Source organism: Cucumis melo, chromosome 6, assembly GCF_025177605.1.
Source record: "Cucumis melo cultivar AY chromosome 6, USDA_Cmelo_AY_1.0, whole genome shotgun sequence".
In the NCBI taxonomy this organism is placed as follows: Eukaryota; Viridiplantae; Streptophyta; class Magnoliopsida; order Cucurbitales; family Cucurbitaceae; genus Cucumis; species Cucumis melo.
In genome coordinates, this window is record NC_066862.1 from 36822037 (window position 1) to 36838073 (window position 16037).

A 16037-nucleotide genomic window follows, 5' to 3' on the forward strand; every position below is an offset into this window, starting at 1 on the left:
ATTGGAAAATGTAATATACTTACAAAAACCAGAACCAAGAAAAAGGATAAGGAACTCATCAATTTAACTTACAAAAAGAAAAAGATTTACTTTTAGTGTAGCTTGGTGGCAAGTTAGTATGTCAGACCCAAAGGAATGATTGCTAATAAAAATTCTTGAAACCAAAGCTTGAAAGGAAAGTGGTTAGTAGAAAAAGGAAAACATAAAAGAATATGTAGGGAATATCAAGAGAATTTGTAACAAAAATCAAAACAAGTTGTTTTTTAGATGCAAATTTAATTCGCAAATAAAAAGTAGAAAAAAGGGAAGAAACTCTCAAATAAATTGAATACTCATTGCCCTCTTACCTCTTAGAAGATTACCTTTCTATTGGATCAAAAAAGATTGTTAGAGTTTTTGGGAGAAAAATGGCAGAATGGAGAGAGAAGAGTAAAGAAGATTGCTAGAGTTTTTGAGAGAAAATGGCAAAATGGAGAGGGAAGAGTTTTGGAAAAATGAAATTTAGAGAAAATTTTGGTGAAAAATGGAGTTTGATGGATGAATTTTGAAAGGAAAGTGGTTAATAGAAAAAAAAACATAAAATAATAAGCAGGAAATATCAAGAGAATTAATAAATTGAAAAAACACTATTAAGTCTCATTTTAAAATATAAAATTGTTGATATATTTTGTTTATAAACAATTTATTAATTAATTTTTCAAAATGAGAAATTTCATGTATTTATGAAATTTAAATCATAAAATCCATAAATGTACATCACTTCTTTTCCGTCTCAAATTTTTATATCCATATGAAAAAAAAAAAATTTTTTCATACATTTTACAATTATAAAAATTAAAAAATAAATATTAATAATAATATTAGCAAAACAATGTAAAATATGACAAATACAGGTTGGAAAATAATACAGGTTAACATATAAAATAATTGGCAAATGATTTGGCAAATAATACAGCAAACAATAAATTTGACAAACAACACATGTTAGAAATAATGTAAAGGGTTAGGAAATAATATACCGATTGAGAAATAATATATTGTAAATAATATATAGGTTGAGAATAAATATATTGAAAAAATATAAAATAATATATTGTAAATAATATAAAATAATATATTGGAAATAATATAAAATAATCTATTGTAAATAATATAAAATAATATATTGGAAATACAATATTGAAAATAATATATTGGAAATAAAATATTGAAAATAAAATATTGAAAATAAAATATTAGAAATAATATAAAATAATATATTGAAAATAATATACTGGTTAAGAAATAATACATGTTTGGGAAATAAATACAAAGTGTAATATACAGGCTGTGAAATAAATATCAGACCAAACAAACTATTCTGTCTTCCACAACTCTAATCAATTAATTTCAAACATGCAATATATTTAATAAACAGTAAACAAAAAAATTAATAACAATCAAATTAAACCCTAAATCTAACAAATTTAAAACAATTGGCATAAAAAAATTTAAAGAAAGACATAATAAACTCAAATGACCTAAACCTAACAAATTTGAAGCACATTGAAATCAATTGGTCTAAATCTTTTAAGCCAGTAAACTCAAATGACCAAAATCTAACTAATTCATTGAAATCAATTGGTATAATCTACTAAATTTGATGTAACAATAAATTTAATTTAGCCTAAACCTAACAAAATTAAAGCAAGTAAAACCTAAATCTAACAAATTCATTGAAATCAATTGGCTTAAATCTACTAAATTTGATGCAACAATAAAAATAAATTTAATTGGCCTAAACCTAACAAAATTAAAGTAGAGTAAAGAGTAAACTAAAATGACCTAAATATAACAAATTCATTGAAATCAATTGGCCTGAATCTGCTAAATTTGATGAAACAATAAATTTAATTGTCATAAACCTAACAAAATTAAAGTATAGTAAAACAGAATAAACTCAAATGACCTAAATCTAACAAATTTGAAGTATCTTGAAATCAATTGATGCTAAATTTGAAGCAACAATAAAAGCATATTAAACTCGATTGGTCTATTAGCTTTTTATTCAACCCTTCCAATTAATCTCAATCTAATATACCCTCTCAAAAAGAAATTCTCCTTTGTTTTTATATGTTTTATAGGACAGAGAGAGCAGTGAGTATCGTGTTTTTAAGAGTGGAGAAGGTGGAAGAGTGAAGAGGGAGACGAAAAAAATCTTAGGAGAGAAAATTAGGTGAATTAAGGGAAAATAGGTAGGAAGGAGACGTGATATTCATTTTTTTTGTTTTTGTTTTTAAAAAACAAATGGTTAAATTCAAATTCAAATCCAACTTTCAAAATAAAATAAAAATAAATAAAATAAAATAGATAAATAAAATAAAAAAGTAAATAATAATAATAATAAATAAATGACAAAATGTTATATCTACGACCTCTTACCTTTAGAAGATTACCCTTTCATTGGATCAAAAAAAATTGCTGGAGTTTATTCTTACGACGCAAAATTTATGTCAAGAAAAATTAAATAACGACACAAAAACTGTCATTAAAAATTCTGCATTTGTTATTTTTAACGACACATTTTGCTTCCACCCATCCTTTTTTTATTTTTAATGATACAATATTTTGATTATTAGTGTCGTTAAAACCCAAATTTGTACTAGTGGCAATATTTTATTTGTATTAAAGAAATTACAATAAAACAAACGGTGAAGATATTTTTTGTACGCATGTGGAAATAGCTTAATTTAGTGAATCATGAAGTTTAGGGTTACTAGTATAAAGATATTAAAATAACAAATTGGGGTTCAATTTGAAAACGTGTTTTAAACAAATTAAAATAACAAATAGGGGTTCAATTTGAAAACGTGAACATTCATTTTACATATTTGTTTCATGGTATGAAATAATCAGAAAGAACTAACATGTGTAGACTTTATGAAATTTTTCTTGTTAAGGAATTCAAATTTTATTTCATTGACTTTGTAACATAGTATGACCCTTTATTTACTCTTCCGAATGATAAGGGTAAGGAGTGATGTAAATTGGTATTTATTATGGAAAATAGGATTTTACGTTAATTAATTTTAAATATACATTACTCGATTATTGTGTTCAATATTATTACACTAATTTCATTCATAGTAGTTAAATGCATAATATGAAGATACTAGTTTTAGAAAAACATATATTGATCGTGCATATTAAAAAAATAGGTAAAGAAGATTTGATAGTAAATAGTGCGTATACTGAAGCATAATAACAATGTTGAACAAAATGTACACTAACAAATTTATAGAAAACCGAGTAAAAAGAAAAGAAAAAAACAAAAAATTAAAGTTTGTAACAATATAAAATAAATTATAATCATAAGTGTAACTGACCATAAAATATGAAAATAACAAAACCATGCCTACAAACGGCCATTACAATAGTACTATTGTAATATACTAGTAACTCTTAGAAGAATATACTCGTGGATGGGAACGTCCTACATAAGATAAACAACATTGTTAAGATTTGTACATAAGACACGATATGGAAGAAAAGAATGGAAATAATAGTACGTATACATACCTTCTATGACGGCCAATAGGACCTGAAATGAATAGTAAATGAATAAAGTCATTAATAATTATCATGGAAAGGATAAGAAAATACAATTTTGTTTTTAAACTGGTAGCCTTAGAGTTTTGAAATCCATTCAAAATAATAATGAATGGAATTTCATAGTAGTAGAAACATCAATGGGAATGGAAAAAACACAAAGAAGATAGACGAATAAATAGAACGCGCGTAAATAGAAAATAACAAACACGAGGATGGACAATGCTGATACATTAGAAACATCCAAGGAAGTGAGAAAGGAGGACAGAAGCATATAAGGAGAACATGAATACAATAGAGGAAAACACGATACATACAAAAGAAGCCATATTAAAAGGAGAATGAGAAAAAAAAAAGTACCTAACCAAGGAGAATATACAAATAGAGAGAAGAATGCAGGAAACAGAAGTGGAAGTGATAAATTAAAAGAGGAAACGTGGTGAATATATAGGGGAAGATGGGGAAAGTTAGGATGGTTTTAATGAAGACAAACCAAAAAATACAGAGGGAAGTAATAGACTAAGTAATAGACTGCAACATACATCAATAAAATAAAGGACTAAAAGACAGGGAATCTCTGCACTAACAAACTAAAAGCATATGAAAGTCCAAGCAGTCAAAGACTATGTACTGGAATCTACACCAAAAAGAGACAATTTAAACAGATGGAAGAGACAAAACAATGTTGAACTCAGAGATTCTATGCAGCCATATATTTTTAACCTAAAAGATCAATGATACAAGAAAAGTGTGTAAAAAACTTCAAACATAATACCTAAACCCCAAATCAGGCAACAGAATAAGGGTTCCATCAATATAAGGAAACATATAAGCTATTGCCAACATACATTTATGAAGAAAACTAAGTAAACCATTAAAGAAGACAGAATTGAAGGCCAAAATAAAGTAGAGGAAATATACAACCGATTGGCAACATAATTTATGAAGAATAATATGTAAAGCATTAAAGAGGACATAATCAAAGCCAAAAAATAAAGAACATAATTAAATAGGACATAATCAAAGGCAAAAAAAAAAAAAAAAAAAGAACAACATTAAACAAGACAGAATCAAAGGTCAAAACCATTGCACAAGAAACAAATTCAGATATTGTCAAATTGTACTTATCATCGACTTTCGTTTTTAAAAAAATACAAAACAGAAAATATACCTCCCAACCATGCCCCAAGCTCATCGAATGCCATAAAAAATGGTTGTGGCGTGTAGCATCCCTCCAAAATCAGTGAAGGCGAAGAGAAATTGGCAATGGGAACACCTACCAGCAAATCGGCAAGTGGAGCAGCAAGTTGAGTTCAAATTTGTAAACCCAACATGTGATTGACGATTTTGGAGGCAAGGAATACTCCCCACCGGTCAATAAAACCCTAAGCTGAAAACCAAAACGAATTTGGAGGTGAAACCTTTCAGGCAAGCCTTCAACAAATTCGTGAAGGGTTTCAGAGAGTGAGAGAGAAGGTGAACAGAGATATAGATACAGTAACCGCGTCGTGTAAAGGGAAAAATGCAAATACGGAGAAGAAGAATAAGAACAACATCGAAATTGAAAGGGGTTTAAGTCGCCTGACACAATAGACACCGATTTCAACTCCGAATCGAAGAGAAACATGGAGAAGAAGAGGATGAAAGAAGAAGCGCGCAAGTAGGATTCGACAATTGAAGAGAAATTGAAAAGGCAACACGGGTTGAAGGGATGGGTGAAGACGCGTTGAATGGGGAAGTGGAGAGGCAGACTGAAAAGAGAAAGAGGGTGAAGATGCATTAAATGGAAAAATGGAGGGATGGCAAAATCGGGTTTATGGAAACCCTAAAACTAGGGTTTCCATAACCCTAGTACCAAACGCGTGTAGGGTTACAATGCTAATCTGCCACCCAGGGTCTCGTTTGGCCCTTGGTTTTGGAATCAAGTGCGTCTGGCCCACAGTCTAAATGTAAGGGATTAAGAAAAGGGGTAAATTATGGGGTTTCAACATTTTTACGAAATAAAAAAAGAAAAAAAATCTCTATCCTCTTAATTTCTTCCAGATCTCTCATCATCTCTCTCCCTATCTCTTCTTCACGTTCTCATTCAAACCCTAGCATCTTCATCTCCTCTACGTCTCTTCATCTCCTCATTTAATTTCTCTTCTTTCGTCAAGAATCTTTCGACTGAGGTCTCTTTTTCTTTTTCTCATACAAAGAAGCAACAGTAAAAGGAAATCGAATCCCGGCGGAGAAAAGACAGATTTATTCACGGGTCTGTGCTATTTTAACATTTTTTTTCTGTATTGCTTTGTTCCACTTTTTTTGTTTGTTCTATCTTTTCTATTCTGCATTTTGTTGTAAGGTTGTTTTTTCTGTATTTTTTCCTGTTTTGCATGCATTTCTTTGTTGTAAGGTTCTTTTTTTTTCTTTTCTGTAATGCATGCATTTCTTTGTTGGAAGGTTCTTTTTTTTTGTGTTTTTTTTTATGTAATTCAATAAGGTTCTCTTTTTTTTTTTTTTTGTTTTTTTTATGTAATTCAATAAGGTTCTCTTTTTTTTTTTTTTTGTTTTTGTTTTTCTAGAATTCAGTAAGGTTCTTTTTTCCTTCTTTTTCCTTCTATTCTGTATTGCAAGATACACTTTTTGTTTTTTGTTTTTTTAATTTTTTATTACTTTTCTAAATAAATATATTAAAAATAAGAAAGTGATATACTATAACTCTCCATGGCAGTTTTTTGTATGTGTTAGATAATCTGATTCTCGCTTACTTTCTTATTATTACTGAAAAGTTTATTTCTTGTAGAGAAAAGAAAAACAAGTTGGAATTGGAGTTACTATTGTTTTTAATTCATTTTTTTTAGTGCGGCATGCTTAGATGTTGTCCTTGGTTCAAATTTCATTGAGTAGTTTGCACTCGATAGGATATTTCCCATGCATTGTCGTGAATTTGTTATGAACCATGTTTCTTTGCCTTATTTTGCAGAAATGTTATGTCAAGAACAAGGATATATGGAAGTTCCTTGATGGTATCTATGTCAGCGAGAAGGGAACCATAGTTGGAGCAGATGAGTGATCAATACAATTGTAAGTTATATCTGCACTTTGTTTCAAGAGTTTGTTCTCTTTCGAAATTGTTCTTTTTTTTTCATGACGAATAGCTTAATTTTGTGATGTTTCTTTTTGTGTCCGCCCTTTGAAAATACATTACATTTTTGTTTTATGATAATTTTTAGTTAAGGCATAAAAACAATGCTCAGTAACCGATTTTTCACTTGATTTTTGCTTACGAATTTAATAATAATGATCTTAGGTTCTTCATGTGTGCATTGCATTAACATTATATTGATCGTGAATTTTTGATTGTACGAAGCTTAGATGCTCATTAACCATTTATTTTAAAACATCAAACTTCAATTTTTTATTACTCTTCTAAATTAAAGTTTTTAAATCATTTGCAATTGTGAAACATTTTGGTTATTTGTTTGTTTTAAAACATCGAGCTTTAATCTTTTTATTACTTTTCTAAATCAAAGTTTGTAAATCAAGTTTGTGTAGTCTTAGTGTTGATTAAGTTTTAAAATATTTTGGTTACCCTTGATTTGTTTATTTGGTAGTTGAGAAATTTAAATTTGATAAAATAAATTTGAGTGATTTGACAGTGTATAATTGTAGTTGAGAGAGATTTAAATTTATAAATCTTATTTTTATTTATATATGAGGTAGTTATATTTGTATTAAAAAAATTAATGTTTACTTTTGGTAGTTGAGACATTTAAATTTTGAAAATCATAATTTTATTTTATTTGTATTTAATACATAGTACTTATTATTTTTTCATTTATTAATGGTGATTGAGTGATTTGAAAGGAAAAATTTATTAGTTCAAACATCCATTTGTTTTAAATATAACACTTCTCCTTCATTTTTAAACACACAACCTCTTTGGTTTGTATCTAAAATTTACTTTCTTTGACGTGAGGTCATAACATTCTCCCATATCTTTGAGTGGTACCTATTTTACATTTATTTTATATAGACTTTGTTTTATATATATTATTATCTTATTTTTTTTTCCTTATACTATTATTTTCCTTCTTTTTCATTGTTCTTTGATACTTTTTTTGGGTATGTATATTTTACTTTGTTAATGTGGACTTTTCTTTGTTTTTCAACTATCAAGAAGTAAGCTCAATTGTACTAGTTTCACTTATCTCATTTCATTGACTGTTTTATTTATTTATTTCTTTTGTAGGTTTGTCTTAGCCTTGCATAGACACACACCATTACGTAATATGCTCTTTTCTTTCCTACATTTGTATATGAACTTTTGCGTTTTTAATTTCTTTGTTAGTACATTCATGTTTTGTATATTATGATTGTGTTATATTTGTCAAATTATTTGTTTTAACTTTTGAGAATACTTTGTGTGGAATTTAATTTGTAAGATTACTTTTTTCTTTTTTAAGTTAATTTATATTGTTCACTTGTAGTAATTAAACAGGAGGGCTACACATGTTTTTTTATAAAAAAAATACTCACTTGAAATCTCTGTTTGTGAATAACAATAATTCTGATTTCTTATAGAAACAAAAGGGATGAGTGTTACTAACTTTTTTCTTAAAAATTTGCCTAAAAATAACTATGACTGATGCGATATTGGCTTGTTATATAAAGAATAATAATGTTGACTAAGTACATGAGATTTTGTACAAATTTGAATTTTAAAAATGATTGGCTTTAACCTATTTTAGAAAAGCAAACTTAAATTATAAAATTTAAATTTCATATAAAATTAAATTTTTAATATCAGAAAATGGATATGTAGTAAAAAAATGATTAAAAATATTAAAGAAGAAAACAAATTTCTTACTATGATTTTTGTTATTTTGGATTTTAAAACAAAAGGTAAATTAACAACTTATTACTAACTTTTTAAAACGTTGGTAAATTTGTAACAAAGCAATATATTAAAACTTTTGTTTTTTAAGAGGTAAATTGTAAAAAAAGATAATATACTTTTTTTTTAAAAAGCAATGCTAAATTAAAATATACTTTTTTTAAAAGCAATGCTAAATTAAAATCAAGTAAGTTTTACAAGTTTTTTTTTTTTAAATGATACCATTATCTTTTTTAAAATCAAACTAAATAAAAAAAAACTTGTTTTACTTCATAACTAAATTGAGTTACATAAATTGAAAAAATGAAAACAATTTATTAAAACTTTTGTTTTTTAAAAAATAATTGTAAAAGAAGATAATCTAGTATTTTTTTAAAGCAATTCTAAATTAAAATTAAGTTAGCCTCACAATATTTTTTTTTAAAAGACATCATTGCCTTTTTTAAAATCAAAACTAAATAAAAAAAAATTCAAACTTCATATATAATGAGTTACATAATTAAAAAAACAAAAACACTTTTTTTAAACTTTTGTTTTTAAGAAAAAAATTGTAAAGATAATGTTGTACTTTTTAAAAAGCAATGCTAAATTAAAATCAATTAAGACACCATTATCTTTTCTAAAATTAAAACTAAATGAAGAAAAATTTCAAACTTCGTAACTAAATTACATAGAGTAAAGAGTTACACAATTAAAGAAAAAAACAAAAACAATTTTTTTAAAACTTTTGTTTTGAAGAAAAAAATTGTAAAAGAAGATAATCTTGTATTTTTTTAAAAAGCAATGCTAAATTAAAATCAAGTAAGTCTCACAAGTTTTTTCCTTAAAAAACACTATTGTCTTTTCTAAAATCAAAACTCAATCAAGAAAATTTTCAAACTTCATAACTAAATTATATAGAGGAAAGAGTTACATAATTAAGAAAAAAAAAAAACAAAAGAACTTGAACCATCAAAGTAGATTGTTGTTGTGTTAGGGAACACAATGTTAGGAAACAAACATTATTAGGACTTCAAGAGCCTCGTGTACTAAGAACTCAATTGTGTTTGTTTTGTCAGGAACTTATCGTTAATTAAAGTACTAAAATAGCATGGACATAGAACCAAACGAGTTGATTGCAATACTTACTGTCATTTACACAACACAACAACAATAGATGCTAATGTTCAATTTGATAATGATACTTGGAGACAGAAGAATAGAAAACCAATCACCACACTTAAGACACCCAATTAGGCAACTTAACTTTTTTCGTCTAATTCATGAAAGTGATATAGTTTTTCGAGAGAGTACACGGATGGATCAAAGATGTTTTACTATCTTGTGTACTATGTTAAGAACAAGAGGGGGATTGGAAACCACTCAATATGTGGATGTTGAAGAGATGGTTGCAATATTCTTCCATATTGTAGCACACGATGTTAAGAATAGGGTAGCTCGACGACATTTTGCAAGGTCTGGTGAAACAATGTCAAGACACTTCAACGCTATTTTTAATGCAGTTCTTAGACTCCATGAAATCTTTTTTAAGCAACTTGATCCAGTGACCCATTCATGTTCGCACGAGAAGTGGCAATGGTTTCAAGTATATAATCGACCCCCCACTACTTTACAGTGGATATGTGCTTCTATGATTTGACGAATAAAATGTCTTTTGCCCCTTGACAGAATTGTCTAGATGCATTAGATGGTACACACATCAAAGTGAATGTAAGTATGATTGATCGTCCAAGGTATAAGTCTAGAAAGGGTGACATTACCAAAAATGTACATGGTGTGAGTTCGCAAAATGGTGAGTTCATATTTGTCATGCCTAGATGGGGAGGGTCTACATCCTATTCGAGGGTACTTAGAGATGTAGTGTCACTAAAAGTTCAAAAGGGTAAGATGATGCATTCTTTTCTCCCCGCACATTGGTGTTAGACCATATGCTCATTTAATATGGTGTACCCTAATAATTCATTATGGGCGCAACATGAGCAGGTTACTACTACTTGTGTGATGCTGGTTATCCAAATGCTGAAGGATTTCTCCCTCTATACCGAGGTCAACGTTACTATTTAACTGAATGGCGTGGAGGAAACCTACCAAAATGACCGAAAGAGCTATTTAACATGAGGCATTCCTCTAGTAGAAACGTTATTGAAAGAGAATTTGGATCATTGAAGGGTCGGTAGGCCATTCTATGAGGGAGATCTTATTACCCCGTTAACATACAATGTAAAATAATAACGACATGTTGCCTCTTACATAACTTGATACATAGAGAAATGGGTTTAGAGGCAACATTTGAAGAGCCACATCTTGTGAAGGTGATTCAAACGAGATGAAGATTGAGAATATAAACTTTATGGAAACGACTAATGTCTGGACTGAATGGAGGGATAATCTTGCAGACCAAATGTTTGAGGATTGGAATAATGTATGACTAATATATGTACTTTAGTTTCCTATATAATTTTGTTGTTTTATCACATGATCTGTACTTGAACTATTTTTTTTTTTTTTGTGTAATTGGAGTAAAAAATACATGGGGGTTTCCTCTAAATTATGAGAACTAAGTTATCTATATATCAATCTGTAGATTTTGTATCCATTGACTTTATAAAATTCATGTGCTAATTTAGATGGCATCGACAAATTCAAAAGCCACTAAGCATTGATGGACAACCATTGAGGATGAGGCGTTAGTTGAGTGCTTACTATAATTAGTGGAGGAAGGTGGCTGGAGGGTTGATAATGGAACATTCAATTTGGGATATTTGGTACAAGTACAAAAACTAATGAAAGAAAAAATTCCTGGAAGCAACATACAAGTGACTCTAAATCTAGAGTCGAGAGTAAACATTTTAAAGAAGCAGTACACTGTTATAGCAGAGATGATGGGGCCAGCGTGTAATGGATTTGGCTGTAATGAGAAACGAAAGTGTATTGAGGCAGAGAAATTCGTGTTCGATGACTGGGTAAAGGTAAGAAGATGAATATAATTCGTACTTTCTATAAAAGTAAAATATATTATACTTACATATGTGAACTCCATGTAGGGACACCCCAATGTTTGAGGCCTACTAAACAAACCATTTTCTTACTTCTATGACTTGGAAATTGTGTTTGGTAGAGATAGGGCTACTGGTGGTAGATGTAAGACACCCGTTAAATGGGCTCACAGACTGCAAGAGATACTGAGGAGGATGACATGGACATTAATCTTGAAGACTTTGATATTCCAAATCCACATGGACTCGAGCCACCTTCGGGGGAGGACATGCCATCCACTCCAACAAGTATGACGCATGATGCAGGATCATCTAGGCCAAGTAAGAAAAGACAGTCATGTTCAGGGGACCTCATGGACACATTTCGCGCAAGTATGCAAGAAACTTCCAAGGAAATTAGAAAGATTGTTGCATGGCAGAGAGAAAAAATGGAAATAGAATCATCCCTACACATATGATTATATGCTGAATTACAAAGTATTCCTAGATGATTGTTTAATTGTAGCCAAGTCTCTGTTACCTGATCCCACGATGTTGCACGCATTCCTTGACTACCCAGCAGCATGGAAGTACAGAAAATGCATGCGTATCTTAGGAAGGCAACCATAACCATAACTAAAGTAACTTTACTTGACTTTCACTTTTGTTTGACCCTTTGGTTATGCTTACTTTTGAAACAAACTAGACCCCTCGCTTAACTATAACTTTTGTAAACCTCATCAAATTTTAAATGACTTGTTATATTTTGTAGATGGATTGTAATATTCCTAATTAGAGCAACCATGTTAATGCAACTTAGATCAAAATTATTGTTATTGAATGCTAAAATTTCTCGTTTTTATATTATTGTCATGAAAAATCAGTAAAGTATAGAAATTGAATTAGAGGTACATAATTTGAAAAAAAAAACATTTCAATTTAATAATTGATACATAATAAAATTTAGGATGTACAATTCGCAAAAAAGAAAAAAAAAAAAACTAAGAAAGTTAAACCCAAGAATGTAAAACCAACATCCAAACACATGCATCAGAAACCCAGATTTCCAAATCTTGCACAAACCTAGATTTCCAAATCCTGCACTCCAAACACAGACATTTCTAATTCCCAGGCATCAAAACCCCATTAGATAAGCCCATAGGCATTTAATTTCCCGGCATTTGATTCCGAACCTATGCACCAAAAAGCCTCTTATTATTATTATTATTAATTTGGTTGGGTTGGATTGAACCAAATTTTCCAACATCTAACCTGAGACCCAACTCAAAAAAAAAAAAAAAAAAAAAAAGAAAAAAAAAGACCAAAATCTTCAACCCAACCAACATTTTAAACTAATCCAAACAACATTTTAAACTAACCCAACCCAACCTATGTAGTATAGGTTGGGTAATCCAATTGTCAGGTTATTCAGGTTATTCTTACACCCTTAGTTGTTCTTTATTGAAAAATTGGGAGAAATTAAACTACTACAATATTTCAAAAATGTCTTAAATTTTCAATTATTTTCATTAATAACATTTAGTAAACTTTGTGGACAGATTTGGCCTTACCATTTATCAAAATAAAAGATATATACGAAAATTGATATATTTATTTACCATATATTTTTTGGACCGCATTTATTAATAATATTAAACTTACATATTTATAGTATTAATTAGGGGTCTTTTAAAAAAATATAACAAAGAGGCAAAATATTTACACTGTATAGAAAAATTCTAAAAACAGAAAAAGCCCATAGGGCTACAATGAAAAATACCAAAAATGTCCCGTCAACAACGCACGTAATATATTTGGTACACGATCATTTAGATTTGGCTATTGTTTGGTACACGATCGTTTAAATTTGGCTCCAAATCTAAACGATTTATTATTTCAATTCTATCATTTAATTTGGTTACACGATTGTTTAATCGGGTTACACGATCGTTTAGATTTAGTCATTTAGATTTGGTTACACGATCGTTTAGATTTGGCTACCCCAAATTTAAACGATTTTTTTTTTCAAAATTTGGTGCATGATCGTTTAGATTTAGTTAAAAGATTTTTTTCAAGGTACACGATTATTTAGATTTGTTTATATGATCGTTTATTTTTTCAAGATTCTTTGGTATATGATCATTTAGATTTGACTAAACGATTTTTTAAAATTCTTTTGGAATGATTTTTTTCAAGATTCTTTTTATACACAATCTTTTAGATTTGGTTACTCCAAATCTAAACAATGTAAAAAAGAGAAAGAAAAGAAGAAAGATGATGCACGCATGAAAAAAAAAAAGAAAAAGAAGAAAGATGATTGAAAGAAATCAGATTTGGTTACCCAAATCTAAACGACATAAAAAAAAAGAAGGAAAAGAAGAAAGACGATGCACACCGTGAAAAAAAGAGAAAAAGAAAAAAGAGGATAGAAAGAAATCAAATTTGGGACGTAAAAAAAGAAAAGGAAAATAAGGAAAGACGATTCGTAGTGAAAAAAGAGAGGAAGAAAGACAATTCGCAGAGGAGAAGAAAGATGGAAGGGAAAACCTGAAATATTTAAAAAAATGGCTAACTTTATGGGTTTTATTACACGGGTTGTAAATATTTTAATAATTTGTTATATTTATAAAAGTTTACCTATTAATTATTTAATATTTTCCTTTTTATTCCATTTATTTGTCTGCATCTTTGATTAGTGATCTTATCTAATTATGGTATAATGACATACAGTTAGGAAAGTATTTTAAATTTAATTAACAAATATATTATTTACAATATTTTAACTAAACTCTCCCTCTTTCTATTTTTTCTTCTTTGGGTCAGATTTGTATTGTTATACTTTGCTGTTCATCTCCTTCATGTTTTTTGATGAAATATATTATCTACAATATTTCAACTTGATGGAATATGAGACATGACAAAATTTTACCCTAATTGCAATTAAACAATTTTGTAATTAACATGCATAAACTATCCTAATTAAACAAAATTAGGGTTAAGGAAAATCCATACCTTTGAAGCTTCTCGATCCTTGTTATCTCCTCATGAACACTAACCCGATACCACCACTAGTGTTGACCCGCTATTATTTAGATGTAGAATTGGGTTGTGGGACCCGATAAGTGAAGGAATGAAAAAGAGAGATGAAAATAAGATTAGGGCTTGGAGAACTTAGATCAGTTTTTTTTTTTTTTAAATTTTAGAAATTAAAATTTGTCAAAAGTATTTTTAATTTTGAAAACAAGCCTTTAAATAGAAAAAAGACATGCAACTATTGCATGTAAAGATTAACCTACGTTCAACACCTCATTTTCCATTAACAATTAGTGAAATTTAGTGGACTAGGTGTTTACATCTCATCTAGCCGCTTATCTTATTAAGTGTTAGTGCGATTATCTAACAAAATGTCAGATTTTCTTACTAACTTTAGTTAAAGGGCTATATAGTCAGTTGACCATTCAAGTCAACGTCAAACTTTGAATTTTTCAAGTCAAAAGCCAACATTTTTTTTCAACTTTGACCATTTTCATTCTTTTTTAGCTTTCGAATATGAATCTGCATTCATATTTTAAATATTTAAATCACATTTAAATATAAAACTCTATCTCAAACTTATAACCGGTGTTTATATCACATATATATTTTTCAGTTTATCTCTTTTTACCTAATTTGAACAATTTGAATTATTCCAACATATTGTTCTAAGTTAATTTCATATGAGCTAGTAGGGTAACCTAATGGATCTATAGATCATAGACTTTAACGATCCGAGATTAACTGGCTAAACCCTTTTAGTCGACCGAGATAATCAACATTCATTAACTAATGAATCATTCCATTAAAGTCTCGTAGTTGCACTCCCCTCACTATAGATATATTTATGTCCATCTGATATAACCATGATCAGTAAGTTAATATTTCTCAAGTTGTTTGTAACTTCGTGTAACGCCCCAGCAAATTAGAGTTTCACCTCAAGAGTTTTTTTTTCTTTTCTTCAAATTGTTATGGATTTGGATTATTGTGGACCTTATGCTTAATGTAAGGGTAAAGTTTTCCTTGGTTATTTTTTTTTAATTTAATTATCGAAGTTAGGGGTGAAATAATCTAATTAATGGTGATTAGCAAATTAATTATTTGCCTTGGAAAGGGTCAAGGGTGGCTTAATTGAAGAGAGAGAAAAGAGGGTAATTGAAGAGAGAGAAAAGAGGGTTTATTAAATTCTTTTATTATTTTAAATTCTTTTAAAAAGGAGGCATTGGGAGGCGTGAAACTCCTCATCTCCCCAAAGAAGAAAACCCTAGCCGCCGCCACTCTCCGCGCCGCCGCCGAACGACCGACGCACGCCACTGGGCCAACGTCATTCCCCCAGCCGCGCCAGAAATCCGTCCAAGCCGATCCGCGCACGCCGGGCATCCGCGCACAGCCGTCTCCCACAGCCGCCACCCGAAGCCGATCCGCCGCGCGTCTGCAAGCCGAAGCCGTGTCGGCCAGCCGAAGCCGGAACTCGCCGAGCCAGCCGAAACCGGAACTCGCCGTGCCGCTTCGATCTGAGGAGGACAGCCGAGCCGCGTCGCGCCGCTCCGATCAAGCCGAAG

General features: G+C 29.7%; 2 long non-coding RNA genes across 2 annotated transcripts; one reads left to right on the top strand and one right to left on the bottom strand.

Annotated features, from left to right (window-relative positions):
- Positions 1-3207: 3207 nt before the first annotated feature.
- Positions 3208-5365, bottom strand: LOC127150052 (uncharacterized). Its single transcript, XR_007821982.1, has 3 exons — positions 4760-5365; positions 3559-3580; positions 3208-3472 (listed from the first exon to the last, which is right to left on the bottom strand). It is a non-coding gene; the product is annotated as an uncharacterized LOC127150052 (long non-coding RNA).
- Positions 5366-5572: 207 nt separating this feature from the next.
- Positions 5573-12163, top strand: LOC127150053 (uncharacterized). Its single transcript, XR_007821983.1, has 4 exons — positions 5573-5842; positions 6554-6654; positions 11095-11436; positions 11512-12163. It is a non-coding gene; the product is annotated as an uncharacterized LOC127150053 (long non-coding RNA).
- The last annotated feature ends 3874 nt before the right edge of the window (positions 12164-16037 follow it).